This window comes from Mauremys mutica, chromosome 5, assembly GCF_020497125.1.
Source record: "Mauremys mutica isolate MM-2020 ecotype Southern chromosome 5, ASM2049712v1, whole genome shotgun sequence".
NCBI lineage: Eukaryota > Metazoa > Chordata > Testudines > Geoemydidae > Mauremys > Mauremys mutica.
Window position 1 is genome coordinate 18,670,216 of NC_059076.1, and position 19,034 is coordinate 18,689,249.

Here is a 19,034-nt window from a genome sequence, read left to right on the forward strand (position 1 = left end):
TCCCCAGAATATTTGGAGGGGGACTCTCACTTGCCACTCCTGAATGGTTCCAGATTCACCCCATATGTGTAACATTCCATAAAATCCAGTGCCCTTGAGAGCTGACTGTAACAGATTTTAAGTAACCACTCAAAGGGCAGGAAAATGAGGCTGTCTAGGACAGGTGACATTTAAGTGAAATAAGGGAAGGATCGGTTTGGCTTGTGACCTCTGAGTTTATGCCTTGTGTGTTTTATATGCATGTAATGCAAGAGACTGGGCAATGTAGGTGGAACATTCAGCAAATTAAAAGCAAACCCTACTGAGCATGCGCAAATGGTATTTTCAGTGTCTTATATTTAGCCAAATCTAAATAAGTTTTTGGAAATAGCAAAGGGCATCTCTCTGACCCCAATCTCTTCCCTACTAAATTTCAAGTGGTGACTCCAAGCCCCTGATAAGAAAAAAGCTATTCAAGAAAATGTTCAGACTATATAGTTGTATTTATTTAAAACACACTCATAAGATTACCATAACTAACTTCATTCTCAAACATGATTGCTCCCAAAAAAACCTATTCAGTCTTAAAAGAAAGTCACAAACCCTGACCTAACCCAGAGGCAAAGCACAGAAATCATGAGTTTGATCAGTTAAAATTTGTCAGCAAATGAAAATAGAGCCTTGTAATTCTAACCTTGATTTGTGCCTTCCCAGTTAATAGTTTGAAGATAAGGAACAGAACCTAACTGAACTCTTTAAGGTTGGAGGCTCCAGAGTAGTTAGAGACAATTTAATTTAGTGGAGGACTGTGAATGACACGAGTGCAAGAATTAAAGACTTTATTTTAAATAAAATAAGTTAAAGCAAACACACATTACAATATAACCATATGTTGCATTGATACTCACATTCTAAGATGAAATGGTGCATGCAGGAGTATTCTGTCCCTGGGTGAGAAGAATGGGTATATAATCCTTTCTCTAACACTACGTTGATCATGGATGAGTGCGCTAATCTAAAATTAGCATATTACCCTTTGTATAATCACTTATAACACCCCTTAATTAGTTAGCATTTAGCCTACCTTTTACCATCTCTATATTTCCACTACCACTATTTTCTCCTTGGCTATTTAACGTTAAATGTCTTCTTAATTAACATGTTATTCCAATGACTATCAATACCGATAACATTCACAGTTTGTCTAAAACCCTGGTTAAAACCAAAAACATGCTTACAAAATGGCCTGGGCTTATGTCCTAACTTATCTCTAACTTGCCTCTGAATTGTCTCACTTCACTGGTATCTGATTAGGCCTTAGCCCAAAAACCTCTTCTCTACTTACATTTCAGCAAATTTCTATTTAACATAAGCTAGCATCGTCTCTGTAGGCTACATAATGGAAAATGTTAGGCAGCCTTAACCAATGTGTCACTATTACTTCACCTATAAAACACACACACACACACACACACTGTAATATATCTAGTGTTATATATTGTACGCCTGGTATGTCACATTGCCTCATTTTGTGAGCCCATAAGATTGTATTACAATGCATATACTGAAAAGAGCAGGTTACCATAGTAACTGAATGAAAATTAAAATAAGCAATTAAAATTCTCATTCCACGGCAACTGAATTAAATCTATTTAAGTTATAAGCAATTAAAATTTCATCCTTAGTGTTGCATAAATGCAGCATTTAGCTTAAGTTATGTGTAATGTTGCCCTATACATGTATGTTCTGTTCATGATTTGAAACTCTAACAGTTTTTTAAACTAATTACATTTTAAACAGCATGTCAGTTCTCCTTTAAAGAGAGGTGTTGTGTTGATTTGGTTTGCTGCATGCCTTCAGCAGGGAGACGTATTAAAAGCATTACAAAAGAGGCTACGTGGAGAAAATACTAGATGGGCTTTTCAAGAGTGCTCAGAATTGGCTTCATTGTCCAGTGACCGGGGCCCAGAAGAGCAGGTTCAATTCCATCCTCTGTCATGCGCTTCTTGGGAAACCTTTGGCATGTCACTGGGTCTCACTCTGCCTCAGTTTCACATCAGTAAAGTGAGGATCATAGTTATACTTCCCTGTCTCTCGGAGCTACCAAGGATAAAGAAATTGAAAATTGTGAGGGGCTTTGATACTATAGGAACAGAGGACACATGTACACGAGGTGCTTAATTCCCAGTTTTGGCTCCACTACAGTCCACAAAATTCCCACCAAACCCTGTAGGTGCCTATGTTTTCAGGACAAAAATTCCCTTGGTGCCTATGTTTCTGCCTCTGGGCATGCATGCTGTTGTCTCCCTTCAGGCATTCAGATGCTTCTCTCTTGCCTAAGTCCCCGGGCGATTCTAAACTGGGGGAAGACAGATGTTTGGCCACCCAAGTAACGTGCAGGGCCCGATCTAGAGGCCATCTACTGGATTGGATCCATTCCCTATGGATAAATACGTATCTAGACGTTGGGCTTGGGGCAGAGGTAAATGACTCCATAGTCCAGTGGTTAGGTGAGGTGAGAGACCCAAGGTCCAGTTCCCCAGCTCCAATCACTCTTCCTATTTATCCACAATGGAAGAGCTTCAGCAGGAGAGATGGATGAAGTCCCACATCGGAATATCCCATAGCTCAGTGGTTAGCGCCCTCAGTGGTGGGAGACACCTGTTCAAATCCTTTCTCACCCACTAGCAGGGCGGGGGGGGGGGAGGGGATTGAATCTGGGTCTCCCACAGTCCAGGCAAGTGCTCTAACTAGGCTAAAAGTTGTAAGTTTGGCAGCAGCAGCTTCCGTCACCTCCAGATGTCTGTGTGTAGAGCAAGGCAGGCACCTAACTCATTCCCACCAGAGGTGCCTAAGCTGCCTCACTCCATGCCGCTGGTTGCTGATGTGGATCACTAAACAGAGCTAGGACTTAAGCCCCGCCCCTCACTGTGAAAGGGGCACCTGCAACACACCTCTCCTGTCGGCACCTCCCATTGGATAGTTTAGGCAGCTCCCCACCTAGGCAGCTGCCTTCTGTGGACCAAATTCTAAGGTGCCTCCTCATTCATTGTCCAGGGAGCTTAGGCACTTAAACTGGCTTTGGTGCATTGGACGGTTGTTACTGTGAGTAAAAGCTAAGTCCCGTGACCATCAGTGTTGCAACGCCAATGAAAGCCCCTTTGTGGATCCCACCCTAAATGCCTAAGAGAAGCTTGTTTTACCACCAACTTCAGAAGGAGCAAAGTGAGGACAACGCTCAGTGTTTTTGCACCCCAGCGTTGCAGTGAAGTGCTCAAATGTCAGGAAATTCCTGCTTAGGAATGCAGGTGTAACTTAAATGCTGTCCCTTTGTGTCTACATTAAACAGGGCCGGCTCCAGGCACCAGCAAAACAAGCAGGTGCTTGGGGTGGCCAATGGGAAGGGGTGGCACGTCCGGGTCTTTGGTGGCAATTTGGCGGCGGGTCCCTCGGTCCACCTCGGAGCGAAGGACCTGCCTCTGCATTGCTGCCGAAGAATGAAGCGGGGCGGCTGAGCTGCTGCCGAAGTGCCGCCGATCACGGCTTTTTGGGGGTTTTTTCCTCCCCTTTGCCGCTTGGGGCAGCAAAAAAGCTGGAGCCGGCCCAGACTTTATATACCCCAGCTCTGGTGCTTTATCACAAGTCGCAGGGGTTTCCCTGAGCTCTGAAAGGACTCAGCGGTTCTCAGGAGCAGATTGGCATGTAGCAGGAACAGGCAGGAGATTACAGTTTTCAAGGGCACAGCTACATGCTGTTTCTCGCACAGATACAACGTAATGTTAATACTTTTATTCCCTGCACCCTCTATGCACATGCACAATCTTCTATTCCCGTGCGATACATCTTGTGCACTGGTCAAAGATAACAAACGTAACTTCTAGAAATGAGAGGCGAGTCAAATGTTTCTCTGTAGCCTCATTCACTGTTCATCGTGCAGTGTCCCAGGGGCAAAAAGAATGTTTGTCATATTTGAGCAGTACATGATCATGTATATAGGACTGCATCATACTCCATTCCCGGCGGCAGAGTTCAAATTGTAAGTGCACCCTTAACATTGACATTTCTCACTTGAATGCTTAACCATGTAGTCTTAGGGTCGATTTGTTAATGACATTTCCTAGGTTTCTTTGAAAGAAAAAGATGCCATAACCTAGAACAATTTGCTTAGACACCACCCCAGCCTTCTCTCCGACACAAGGTCTGCACTCAGTGAATGCTGACGTTGTGCTACTGAAAACTCCAGGTGCTGGGCATAAAAAGTTACCATGGAACACTTTGTGCTAAGTGCACAGAGTTTTCTACTTTCTAAGGCAATGTACAGCGAATGAGGTAGGGCTATATTAAGGCATCAAGCCAGCAAAGCTTGAAGCATATGGTTAACTTTAACCATGGTACGTTAGTGGTTTCACTGACTTGAAGCTTAAGGGTAAGATTTTCAGAAGTGATCACCAGCGCTGGAACAATTTGTACAGGGGGGTTACTGAGAGCCATTGCAACAAACTGCAGAGCCTCTCTCTGATGGAAACCATTTCAAGCTCGGGGTACGGCAGCACCCCTACTTCCAGCACCTATGCAAGTGACAGGATTTTAAGACCCCTTGCTGCTTTTGAAAAATGCAGGATTGGAGCCTCTCTGTGCACTTTAATAGGCAGTGACTGAGCCCACAGCCCCCGCCCCCATCCCTGCCCAGGTTATGACTGGCTGTAGTGGGAAAAGCAAAAGCTACTCATCCAATACTGCCTGCTGGGGGCTAGTGAGTGAGCAGAGGTGGAGGGGTGCAAGCTCCCTGCCCCCAGCCCACTCACTGGGCAGAGTAGCTGGCAGGCTGAGCGGTGAAGTGAGCTGCTCCAGGATAAGAGGAGTACAGGGCTTCACCAACAGCAAAAGGGGAGACCATAAGAACATAACATAAGAACATAAGAAAGGCCGTACCGGGTCAGACCAAAGGTCCATCTAGCCCAGTATCTGTCTACCGACAGTGGCCAATGACAGGTGCCCCTGAGGGAGTGAACCTAAAAGGCAACGATCAAGTGATCTCTCTCCTGCCATCCATCTCCATCCTCTGACGAACAGAGGCTAGGGACACCATTCTTACCCATCCTGGCTAATAGCCATTTATGGACTTAGCCACCATGAATTTATCCAGTCCCCTTTTAAACATTGTTATAGTCCTAGCCTTCACAACCTCCTCAGGTAAGGAGTTCCACAAGTTGACTGTGCGCTGCGTGAAGAAGAACTTCCTTTTATTTGTTTTAAACCTGCTGCCTATTAATTTCATTTGGTGACCCCTGGGGCCATGCAGCTACCTGCTGCCCCTTTGACAAGGTAGACTGTAAAGTTACAGCCTCATCTGACACGTGCCTTAGAGAGATGGCTCAGGAGCCCCAAAGCTGAAGTGATCCCCTCCACTTCCAAACCCCCCTTTAACATTCAGCTGTCGCTCTGCTGAGGAAGTGCCACCCATAAGAACGTGCATGTGGTGCATTGGTGCCCGCTGCATGAAAACAGCTGGGGAGAGGGTTTCTTTCCCAAAGAAAGGCTCGAAGAGGTAGAGATGGATATGCTGCAGTAAGAAAACACACTCATCCTCACCGCCTGGAGTCCACCCAGCTAAGAAGCACAGCCAGTGAAAATGAAGAGCAATGTTGGGCTCGAGCAGCTCCAAACGCCACGTTCTAGGGATTGGTTTAGTATAAGGAAGACGGAGCACTCTAGCTGTAGCACATTTCCCCTCAAAGGACAATATGATCTAGTCACAATACACTTAAAACTCACAATCTTAATCTCTCCCATGCTTTTATTACACCATGAAATGTAATCCTGCTCTGTGTCCTATGTTCTGCATGAGCAGCATCCTCTCAAGTCTTGACTTACAGCATTAGGCAGCTATTAGCAGTGTTCAGGAAACCCAATGTGTCTATATTAGGGTGAGTTGCTATTCGTTCTATTCATAACACTTTGATGTGATGTCGGCCTGTTACTACCATTACCCTCCCATACACGCATCCTGCTGTTGTGATTTAAGGAGTACATGACTATTACAGTTTTATCTGTAAGATCATTGTGACGGGTTGGATCACAGAAACGCTCTTGGGACTGTCACCCAATGTGCTAAGACTACCTCTGCTCCTGCTTTCCCTGCCAGTTCGGGACCCCCGCACCCTGTCTGGCTGAGCCAGACACTCCCGTCTGCTCCAACACAGACCCAGGGTCTGAATTACTTGTCTCAAAGCTGCAGGTTTACCTGAAAGCAGCTAACAGAAGTGTTCCTGTCCTGTTGCCCAACTCCCAATGGGGTCTAAACCCAAATAAAGCTTATACAGGGTAAACTCATAAATTGTTCACCCTCTATAACACTGATAGAGAGATATGCATAGTTGTTTGCTCCCCCAGGTATTAATACACACTCTGAGTTAATTAATAAGTATAAAGTGATGTTATTAAATGCAGAAAATAGGATTTAAGCGGTTCCAAGTAGTAACAGACAGAACAAAGTAAGTCACCAAGCAAAATAAAATAAAACGCGCAAATCTCTGTCTAATCAAACTGAATACAGATAATCTCACCGTCAGAGATGCTTCAGTAAGTTTTTTCCTCAGACTGGCCACCTTCCAGGCCTGGGCACAATTCTTTCCCCTGGTACAGCTCTTGTTCCAGCTCAGGTGGTAGCTGGGGGATTCTTCATGATGGCTCCTCCCCTCCCTTTGTTCTGTTCCACCCCTTTATACATCTTTTGCATAAGGCAGGAATCCTTTGTCCCTCTCTGAGTTCCCACCCCCTCCTTCTCAATGGAAAGACACCAGGTTAAAGATGGATTCCAGTTCAGGTGACATGATCACATGTCACTGCAAGACTTCATTGCCCACTTGCCAGCACACAGTATACAGGAAGACTTACAGGTAAAACACAACCATTTACGGACAATGGTCCTAGTTAATGGGAGTCATCAAGATTCCAAACCATCATTAATGGCCCACACTTTGAATAATTACAATAGGCCCTCAGAGTTATATTTCATATTTCTAGTTTCAGATACAAGAGTGGTATATTTATACAAATAGGATGACCACACTCACTAGCTTACAAGCTTTGTGATGATACCTTACAAGAGATCTTTTGTATGAAGCATATTCCAGTTACGTTATATTCACTCATTAGCATATTTTTATAAAATTATATAGACTGCAATGTCACAATCATCATTTTAGTTAGCTAAAAAGTTGCTTTTATAAGATGTAGAGCAGTGGCTCTCAATTTTTCCAGACCGCTGTCCCCCTTTCAGAAGACTGATTTGTGTACCCCTAAATTTTAACTGACTTGAAAAGTACTTGCTTACAAAATCAGACAAACATACAAACGTGTCACAGCTACACTATTACTGAAAAATTGCTTACTTTCTCATTTTTACCATGGAATATAAATATTGTACTTACATTTCAGTGTGTAGTATAGAGAGCAGTATAAACAAGTCATTGTCGGTATGAAATTTTAGTTTGTACTGGCCTCGCTAGTGCTTTTTATGGAACCTGCTGTAAAACTAGGCAAATGGCTAGATGAGCTGATGTACACATACCCCTGATTGAGAACCACTGATGTAGAAAAGTGAGTTTCACCCTGGCCTGCTGCTGCTGCTAACCATTATAATCAGAAGAGTCCATGATGCAAAGTATTGGAGATTGAGATCATTGTCAGACAACTAGGTTTATATACCGATTCCTGAGTAACTTCAGCGATGATCAGCGCCCAGCATTCCCTTGGAAAGAGAGCCTTGCAGACTCCCTGGCTTTACTGTGGATTGGCCATAGGAAGATGAGGGGTCAGTTCTGTTTCTTTCCTACAGAAAATTAGTTGTGCAAAGCTCATTGCTTCTCCTTGGGGCTATTGCCCTCCGTCACTTACAGGGTATAAGTTTGCTTTACCGATTGTGGGTAACATTCCCTTTCCTGATTACGCTGGCATTTTATGTCTAATCCCACTCTTGATCCTTTTATTCTCTTATATTTCTCTTTTCCAAGCCTGGAATGAGTTGAGTCAACATAGGATTCATTTTCTGACTACATTGGGTCCAATTTTCAGCATTGCCTCAACCCAGTCTCCCTTTTAGTGCCCACACTTTTGCAGATAATTGCAGTTCTGACCAGGGACAGCAGAACCAGGTGGCAGGGGTGGCTAGCACCGCGGGGAGAGGGGACCCGCCGCGGGACCAGGAAAGGGCGGCGCAGCGCACCGCGCTGCTTGGGGCAGCCTACTTTCTAGAGCCGCCCCTGCTAGCACCCCTGTAATAGAAATAGTCTGGGCAGCTCACATGGCTGGGGGAGGGCTGAGGTGAGAGTGGGACCCAGAGGGAGTGGTGTGGCTGCCGTAAAGCCTGGGACTGAACCAGGGAGAAGGTAGGAAGCCCTGGAACCCTCCTTCCCAGCCTGGAGCCAGTTACCCCACTGCTGATTCACTACCTTCCTTCCTATCCCTCCACCTCCCCTGGCTGTGACTCCAAGTATTTATGGGCACAGCTGATACAACTGAACACCTGCACTGGATTTTCAGAAGTGCTCAGCGTTGAGCAAACTCTGCTCTCACTGAAGTCACTGGGAGCCTTCAGGCCAATGCTGCGCACTTTTGAAAACCCCACCCTTAATTACCGGGCTGCCTAAATACCATAATTTAACTCCTAAATGACATCCTTGCACACAAACTGTAGGCATAAAGAGGGCTTTAAAATGCGATCGAAATCTAACCCTTCCAAGCCTATTGGTAAAAATCCATTTTCACCATACACACAAGCTGACCATAAATATGTCCACTGATAACTGAAATTACCAGATAGCATTTTTCTTACTCCACCTGCTAGAGAACTTAGTTTGGTTTAAGGATATTTACTTTGTGTATTTTGACGCTTGATGTTGCCCATTTGTGTTTAAATGGTTATAAAACATTTAACTTTTTGAATCTCAACATGTGTCATTTAACTATTGTCTGACACCCCCACATAAGTACAAAAGAACACGTAAAACACATTATGCATCACAGTGATATGCATCAGGTTCTGCCAGGCCTATTAAGAGAGCACAACAGTTTTTCTGTTTTACTTTTAATCAGGCTATAGAAGCGGTCACAGATTCTAGCAAGCACCCCCTGCTGGCCACCCACTAGGACTGCTGTGAGTGGCGTCTCAGTCTGCGCTGCTCTGGATTCCCTCTCCACCCAACTTTCAAGCTTCTGGAGCCTCCAGTTGCAGCCCTGGCCTCTCTCTTCACATCTCGGTACATTTTGAGCTCTGCCTCTCAGTCTGCTCCCCCTTTACAGAAAAGCCACATGAAGCACTGACCCCCCACCCCAAGCCACTACAGTTACGTAACCACGCTCTCTCTCTCCCAGAACTCCACCCTAAAGGTGCGAAGCTTCTGGTTTGCAGTTTAAATCTCAGGGGCAGGCAGGAGTCAATTCTCTCTCTCACACGCTCACACTTTGAATAGCGTCTAACGCCTTTATGCTCTCATACTTACCCATGCGAAGTACAGATCCTACCAACACAAGCACTGCACACATCCCTTTCTGTCTCATCTTTCCCTTGGAAATCCTTTGGGATCATTGGTATCCAGGAAGGCAGGTAGACTGTCCCCTGCCCAGTGCAGGCTGTTACGCACTGGGGTGAGCTCTCCCTCCTAGAGCCCCTTACCCAGCTGCTGTGACCTTGCTTTCTCCTGCCCCCGGCTGCTTCTTCGGTTTGCTATTTCAACCCCCCGCATTCTTTTATTCTGTCATTTGGGCAACTTTCCATTGTTCCCTTCAGGGAGTTAAATTAAAGCTGGTTTGCTGAGGAAGCAGCCCACCCACTGTCCAGGTATTCTCCCCTGAATAGCTTCACTGAGTCCTAAGCATCCCCCCCACAACCCATTGTATCTGCCTGGTGCATTGATGCTACAGAACCTATCAGCAATGGTGGAGGTATATACTTGTAGGCATTTATGACACCACAGTTTTTTTAATACAACTTCACAATATCAACCAGAATTAACAAGTTGTACAGACAAAGCCTCAGTTCATCAGAGAAGGCAGTCCATAAGGATAGAATTCTGTATTCCATTGGGTGCTTTAAAGAATTCTACATATAGAGGCCCAAGGCCTGATTCTCAGTCCACATTGGTAATGTAAAGGGACTATTTAGTTATTTTAAGGTCCTTTTAAACTACCAGAGTGATGTAAAGAGGCCTTAGTGTAAACACCCTTTAGCCCTCATTCGCCATTAAATATAGATTTTTGTTTACAATAATTTCTATAGAATTCTATTTGTTTTCTCAAACCCCCATTGAATCAATCCACTGCAAGTCCAACTGCCTGTATCGGGAGGCTGAGTCCCCTGTATAGCTTTCACTCCTCAGTGTTTGAGTCATAAGTCAGCTACGATTCAGCGTTGACGTGGCTGGTTTCTTTAGCTCTAACCGTTCCCTGGTAAACCATGGAACTCCAGGCTATGTGGAATTTTTATCCCTGATTAGCAGGGCTGTCCTGTTATCAGTCTTTGCCCTGGGCAATGTTTCTTCAGCCGTCAACAAGAAAATAACTCCTTTCTGAATAAATAGTAATAATGATAATTATGTGTATCTGGCATCTAGCCATCAGCTAATGCCTCAGGTGCCTGACATAATGTAAAAGGCAAATAAAAAGCTCTGTAAAATACAGTGCATGCCGACGGTGTTAGAGTGTCAGGCCTAGAGATCAAAGCCTCTATTTTAACCACAGAACAGCGATGGCGTGCACTTCTCCGCACTTCCTCTGCCGCGTGCCTCAAACCTGGCGAGACTGCCTGGCTGGTCTACACTGCGGAAGTGCACCATGCTAAGTGGTTTGTTCCCCCTCCTACAATTGTAAAGCACCTCACATCTGCACAGAGAAGTGCTCCAAACAGTTTGCAGGGGGAACAGTAGCATTTGACACAGATGATGCTTCAGCAGGGCTAAAAACCATTTGGGCATTGTTTCAGTATCATTTTTAATGAGAATTTGAGTACAGACTAGCTGAAACAATTCAACTAGTTGTCCCACAGTTAACCAGTGGCCTTTCAAAGTGTCCCAGAACATACTGCTTCTAGGAGCGGAGCAATGTATGACCAGAGGGCAGGGCAATTGAAATGGTTTAGAACAACGCTAGTATGGACAACTTACAAGGGCTCTTAACCCCACTCAGCAGGGCTGGCATAGATATTTCTGCTTCAACCACTGGTTCAGCTAGCTCAGCTCATATAAGCCAGAGGCTGAGTGCTCAGCAGATGGTCACTTTGGGTCCCAACTGAGGAACTTCTATAGAAGAACACCCAACTTGTATTTTGGAGAGCAAAGCTACATGGTATTTGGAAGGATATTGGTATGTGAAGTCCATAAATATCTCTGAAACACTATGCCCTTGTTTGTAACCTTCCCTTGATGAGAATCTGGTCAATCATTCTTTACATCTTGGCTAAGTTATTGCTAAAGCCTGCTACTTGGATTGAAAAATGTTGCCAGATTTCAACTCATCCAAAATTCAACAGCATGGAACCTGCCCTGTAATCAGACTCATCCTCCGGTGCTCATGTGCATAGATGGAAGGAACCATTTTAGGCCAGATCCTCAGCTGCTGTAAATCAGCCTAATGCCATTGACTTCTGTGGAGGTATGTTAATACACACCAGCTGAGTATCTGGCCTTAGATGTCAACTGTGCTGCAGGTGCATGCTCAATTTGGGTGTGTTAATCCTGTTACAATCTTGTTTTCAAATCCACAATCCAGCATGTCACATGCACAATTCAACACAGCTTTACACCTGCTGAAGATCTCGCCCATTATTCCTTACTTTGCAAAGCTACTGTGGCTTTTTTGTGGGGGCCACTCATTCTTTACCTCTGCAAGAAATACCAATGTGCTACCGTAGTGTTAATATTCTTTACTTTCATCTCCCTTCCCTTCCACCTTGATTGTTAGTGTCTCCTGCTTGGATCTAGTACTTGAAACTGATATAAATATTTCTTCCCCGTCCCATTTTAAATCTGTCCTAAAATCTATTGCTTTTATTGGTCCTCATCATCTAAGTTCTTATTTATCAGCAGCCTTCCATTATGGATTTACTGGAAAGTCTCGCGTAGAGAGACATATATAATGAACAGAAAGGCACTATACATGCAAATCTTGGTTGTAAAATACCATAAATGTGCTCATATGTTTTCTTTTATCAGTGTCCTCATCTAACATAAATGATGTTGGAAATCTTTACAGCCACTGTGGAATTTGTAAAGATCTGAAAAAAAAAATGAATTCCTATGGCTTTGATGGCATTATTGGACTGCTTGATGTCATTTTTACAGCTTTATGGAAATAAACTCACATTACATCTTGTTTTAGTGCCAGCAAATTTACATCCTCTTGCCTTTGAAAGGACTGGGGACAACAAGATTAGCAAGATTTTCCATATGTTCCTTATTGCACTTATAGCCAAGCATGTGCTAACGAGCTTGCTTTGATGGGTCAGATCTCCTGCTTTGTCCCACATCAAAGGAGACTGACAAAGGATGCAATAGCATTTTGAATAAAGTCTAATGTATATTTAAACTGGGTTTCTTTTAAACTCCTGTAAACCAGTCATCCTAAAACGGGCATCTAACAATATAATGCCACTGCTAATCCGCTATACTTGAATCTGATTCTGATCTCACTAAAATCAGTGTAAATCAGGAGTAAAGCCACTGAAGACCACTCACTCACTTACACTGGTGTAAAACAGTGATGTCAAAATCTGGGGGTTTCTTTTGGTTTTTTTTTAAGAAGCTCTCTGTCTTTCTTCTACCATTTCCCAGGAGAGCTAATTAATTATAATTAAACCTATTTTTAAGGGCCCAATTGTGCATAGCATGCAGTGAATAGCATCTCACTATAGGAGTAGCCCTATTGAAATCAGTGAGACTGGGTGTATAGTGAGGAAAGGGCGTAAGGGTTTTTCTGAGTTCTCTTCTCTTCTGTTCGGGCTTTTATATTGCCTTCATCACTGTGGCATCTGAGTGCCTTCCAGACATGAATGAAGCAATGCGACTAACATCTGTTGTATGTGGTTTGAGTGAATGTAGTGGTGCCGAAAGATGTGAAGAGATGACATGAGAGAACGAAGGTACAGCCTGGGCACTGGTGGTGGAGGCTTCCCCATGCTTCCTCATCAAGGTGCTATGCCCTGAACTGAATGACCTTGAGGAGTGAGAGATTAGTTCAATCTTTAGGTCTATTCAGTCAGAACTGCCAACAAGGAGGCCAATTAAGGTCATTTGAGGTGGTTCTGGCAGCATTTCTGATAGACATTTATCCCTGATGAATTAGTCTGTGGGGAACAACTCTTCCACAGCATTTAGACTGAAATTATTTCTGATTACTACCGACCTGGAATAGCGGGAAACGATTCTCTATAATGGGGCATGAGTTGCCCCAGTGACCATGGCTAGATAGTTCATTTTGTGACCAATAAATTAATAAAGAACAGCAATCACTTCCAATATTTTGTGCTTTTCTGCTGCAGAACCAACTACCCGTTAACGAACACACCCAGTTCTCAAAGCAGTGCTGCTGACTTCATTCATGATGCTAGTAGACTAACAAGAATTATAAATACAGCATGTCTGTGTGAGCTTGTGCTCTATAAAAAATTTAGGATGTGAAAGCAATTTTTGCCAAATGAAACAAGACAAAAACACTAAGGAAATTGGAAAGAAATCTCATTTTTTTCCACCTCCCAAAAGAGTTTTGAAAATCATAGTAACTAAATGGCTGTTCTGTAGCTCAGTGGTTTGAGCATTGGCCTGCTAAACTCAAAGTTGTGAGTTCAATCCTTGAGGGGGCCACTTAAGGAGCTAGGGCAAAATCAGTACTTGGTCCTGCTAGTGAAGGCAGGGGGCTGGACTGGATGTCCTTTTGGGGTCCCTTCCAGTTCTAGGAGATAGGTATATCTCCATATATTTAATATTTAACAAACCATCAGAAAGCATCCTATTAAAAGATTTTCATTATTTCCTTTGACTTGTCTCATATAATTTACATGGTCATTATTCTATATTACATTGGCTGGCACAAGAGTAAGGGTTATGGTTCTGCAGGAGTATATATTAGGACCATCAGAGAGGAGCTACTGTATGGATTTAATAATTAATAATAATAATAAATAATAATAAATAAAATAACGAATCACAGTCTCACTTGCTACTGATTGTGTGTAGCTGGTGGACTTCAGGGGGCACATGCAAACTACACAGGACATTGCTATTCTATTGCCAAGAGGATATTGCAACAAGCTGCTATTCAATCAGGACTCTGTGCTGGATGCAGCAAGGGATAGCTATAGCTTCAGAAAAATGACCAAGCTCCTTGATCAGGAAAAGTGTATACCGTTTGGGCGTGAGTGTGATATACAGGCTTGGCTTGGTGTAGAGGGGAGGATCGGAGGTGCCAAATTGTGGTGGGAGCCCGCAGGAATCATGCCAGATGACTTGGCTAGAATTCCTCTGGGAAGCAAATGCTGCAGCAGAAACTCTGCCATCCTGGCTGTGCCTTCTGCCCTACATGCCAGGCCAATTCCAATGGCTGGTGGGGACAGCAGACCATGGGTCCACCTTTACCCCCCACTTTCAGAGACACCGATGGCACTATCCACGAATGGGCATTGTCCTCCCAGCTGGAGTGTGGCTGTCCTCGTGTCTTCTCCCCAGTCTTGCACCAGTGGCACTGTAGCTTTTCAGAACTATCTTACTGTATTATCTACTGTGGCCCATATTGTAAATAGCATCTTTGGTAATGGAAACTGTACACAAAGCTCTCCATCCGCCCAGGAGTCGCCTCCCATATCTAATGGCCACATTACCACCCTTATCCAACAGTCCCCATAACCTCCCATAGTCAATGGTCCGCATAATCTCCTCTATCCAATGACAACAATTTGGGCAAGAAATTTACTTTTTTACCCTAATAATAGAGTCTTGCCCGGGGAAAGGGATTATGTAAGAAAAAACTGGCTTTCAGACTTTGGCAAAGAGAATTTGCCAAGAGGAAACTTCAGGGATCACATCTTGAATTTGTGATACCAGGACAACGTACATGTTTCTAACAAGACTTTCTGCCTCAAAATATCACCAGTGCTCAACTCTTCAGCCCATTCATGCTGTTTATGAAAAGGAGATTTTGAGTCAATCTGAAAATAATTCTATATTAAAAAACGACACTCATAACATTATTAAGGTGGCAATGTTACACACTCAGCACTTAGGAAATGCCAGTATGAAGGCTGCCCGTGCACAATCTTCATTCGGCCCCTTGTGCGTATGCATAATTGATACAGTCTTTAACTACATGATCACAAACTATTTTTTTTCACAGAAGCCCTGCCTTACTGAGGGCACAGAAAGGCATTCCCATGTATGCATTTACTGGAACTGTGCAGTACTGAAACAGTTTTTGCACCCACAAACGATCATGTCGATGTCTAAATGGCCCTTTGCCCCTAATTACCACAGTTAGACCCACAATCACAGTAAATGTGTGAGCAAATTATGTGCACATACTTTTCTGTGTACAATGGCATGTGCACGTGTTTGTTTTCAGCACTGTGTTGACTAGATTTGCTCTGAGCACGTCTAATGGACCTGATGCTAAAAGTGGCTGTTAGAGGTGGAGAGCTGACTCCCAATGTTGGAGATGAACCAATGTGGACATATATATTGGAGAGAGAGTTTGCTCATTAAATAGAGAAATCCCAGTGCCACACCAACGATAATGTTGGCGTACAACATCCAGAGAAATGTCAAGCCTTTGGACTGAAGTGTGATTTTAAATAACATCTGAAGAACTTGTTTGAGCTTAAGGTCAAGAGCAACATAAGGTCAAGAGAAATATAATCTAAAATAAGGTAGTACAGTAGGTAGAGTATATTGTCCTGCACCCCCGCTAGTCAATTTAAGATGCATGTAATTACAAGAGATGGCTTCTGGCAATGTCATACGAGCAAAGGCACCATTACTCATAGGAATGCTCTAAGGACAGTCTGTTTTGGAAGGAAGTTATCCTAAAAATTAGCCTAGCCCTGCAGCAAGATTTCCAGTATCACCTTGAGGCAGTTGTACTTGGAGACACCAGCCACTTGAATTTAAACAACAAACAAACAAACAAGGAAAGATTGTTCCTTAGCATCAGGATGTAAAGTGCTGGCTGCAAAGAAGCTCCTTCTGCCCACTTGGCAAAGTGCAGCAAGCCCAGGTATGTCACGCTGGGGCAACACATTTTTAGAAATGATCACGTACCAAGTGAGTACGATTTGTAAGGCTGGCAGACTTCACAGCTCTCATTTACTGAGATGTTTACAGACTAAACACAGAGGACAATAATTCCTGACAGAAGAAGAATTTAGATTTCCCTGACTGCAAGAAAAATTTTCATCCAACCTTGGTCCCATTTCAGTCATTTGCAAGATTCCCATTGTCTGCAGTGGAAATACGATTAGGCCCTTTTGACTATATTCTCAGCCTCTGTGCCGACTGCTTTCTGGGTGGAGTAGACTGCCCTAAAGGGGCAGCTATTCAAAATGGGTTCTTATTAGGGCTGTCAAACAATTAAAATAAATTGCAATGGCGAGATTAAAAAAAAAGTTGCAATTAATTGCAGTTTTAATCGCACGGTTAGAATACCAATTTAAATGTACACTGCTACCTCGATATAACGCCACCCGATATAACACGAATTTGGATATAACACGGTAAAGCAACGCTCCGGGGAGGCAGGGCTGCGCACTCTGGCGGATCAAAGCGAGTTTGATATAATGGTTTCACCTATAACGTGGTAAGATTTTTTGGCTCCCAAGGACAGCGTTATATCGAGGTAGAGGTGTATTATAAATATTTTTGAATGTTTTTCTACATTTTCAAATATATTGATTTCAGTTACAACACAGAATGCAAAGTGTCCAGTGCTCACTTTGTATTATTATTTTTTATTACAAATATTTGCACTGTAAAAAATCTACAAGTCGAAGCACAAAGGGGCATACAAAAATTTAGCATCTCTGGCACATAAACACCTTGCAACACCGGCTACCACAGTGCCATGTGAATGCCCGTTCTCACTTTCTGGTGATGTTGTAAATAAGAAGCGGGCAGCGTTATCTCCTGTAAATATAAGCAAACTTGTTTGTCTTAGCGATTGGCTGAAAAAGAAGTAGGACTGAGAGGACTTGTAGGCTCATTGTTTTGTTGTTGAGTGCAGTTATGTGAAAAAAAATTCTACATTTGTAAGTTGCACTTTCACTATAAGGAGATTGCACTACTGTATTGTATGAGATGAAGTGAAAAATACTATTTCTTTTGTTTATCTTTTTTACAGTGCAAATAGTTGTAATAAAAATAATAATACAAAGTGAGCACTGGACACTTTGTATTCTGTATTGTAACTGAAATCAATATATTTGAAAATGTAGAAAAACATCCAAAAATGTTTATAATAAATTTAAATTGGTATTCTATTATTGTTTAACAGTTTGATTAAAAGTGTGATTGATCATGACTATTTTTAAAAATCTAGTTAATTTGTTTAGTGTTAATTGCTTGAGTTAACTGTGACTAATTGACAGCCCTGGTTCTTATATCACCTTCACCACCAAGGTATCTATGCTGCCTGGGGATAGGGAATCCCCAGCTGGCATAAAGCCAGCATAGCAGGCTCTCTGCCATACTCTCCTCCCCCTCTCTGTTGGGTAGTGGCCAGGATGTAGCACACAGCCTGTATTCAGAGGTGTTCACTCAGAATATCACAGTTGGAAGGGATCTCAGGAGGTCATCTAGTCCAACCCCCTGCTCAAAGCAGGGTCAATCTCCAGACAGTTTCCCCCCCCCAATCCCTAAATGGCCCCCTCAAGGATTGAGCTCCTAACCCTAGGTTTAGTAGGCCAATGCTTAAACCACTAAGCTATCCCTGAAGCCTAGCTGTATAAACTAACACTAACAAGAGTCGCATATCTGAACACTCTAGCTACCTCGGACACATACTTGAAATCACAACCAATCACAGAAAGGAAGAGACCCCCACAGTACATAACAGCCCTGAAAAAGCAGCAGCGTAATAATAAGCCAAATGCTTCATTTGTCTTTAAACATCTCCCAACCCAACAATATTCACTTCCTCCACCACCCTCGGAACCAGAGGTGCCTTTCAGCATGCAGATTTGGGCTGTTTCAAACCGGGGGAGGGGACAGCACAACTCAAAGGTGTGGGGGGCCCTCCAAGAGAACATCTTGCCAGCACCCCCTTTTACAATGAGGTGGATCCAGCCCGAGTGCCTCTGCAGACCTCTCAGGTAGGAAGGATCTGAGCCATCTAGGCTTTATATGCGAAAAGCAACACCTTAAACGCTTCCCCTGGGGTGCTGGGACAATGGTTATAGTGGGGCTGTGTGTGCTGCTGATGGAAACCAGGTATTTGGTGTGTGTTATTACTACTTCAAGCCAGGGGGTGCGGCAGCACCCTGAGTTCCAGCACCACTGCCCCAAAATCCACAGGTAGCCACTGCAGTCATAGAGCAGTGGTTGAATATGTTCACACTGAGCACTCAGTCAACGAACCAGGTGGTTGCATTCTGCTCTAGCTTTAGCTTCCATGTGGATTTAATGTGGAGCCCCATGTAGAGTGTGCTCCAGCCGTCTAGTCTCAAGGCGACAAAGGCATGGATCACAGTGGCTATTCTGAGTTACTTTGGGGGCTGTTTCTGCTCCTGCCAGCCCCATGCTGGGGGGAGCAAAAAGTGGCTTAGATCCAGCTTGGGCCCCCTCTCCTTTGCAGCACTGAGGGTTTTAATTATTTCCATTCAATGCACCGACCGTGCTCTGAGCATACAGGACTCCTTGCCCACGCTGTAAATTCCCCCCCTGGGTTATCGGGCCAGATCATGATCTCAGATCATCAGGATAGAGCCCAAGTACCTCATGTGAAATCTGGATTAACGTGGGTGTAACTGAGATCAGAATCTGGATCATTATTTAGGGATCCTGTGCTAGAGGATTAGATTT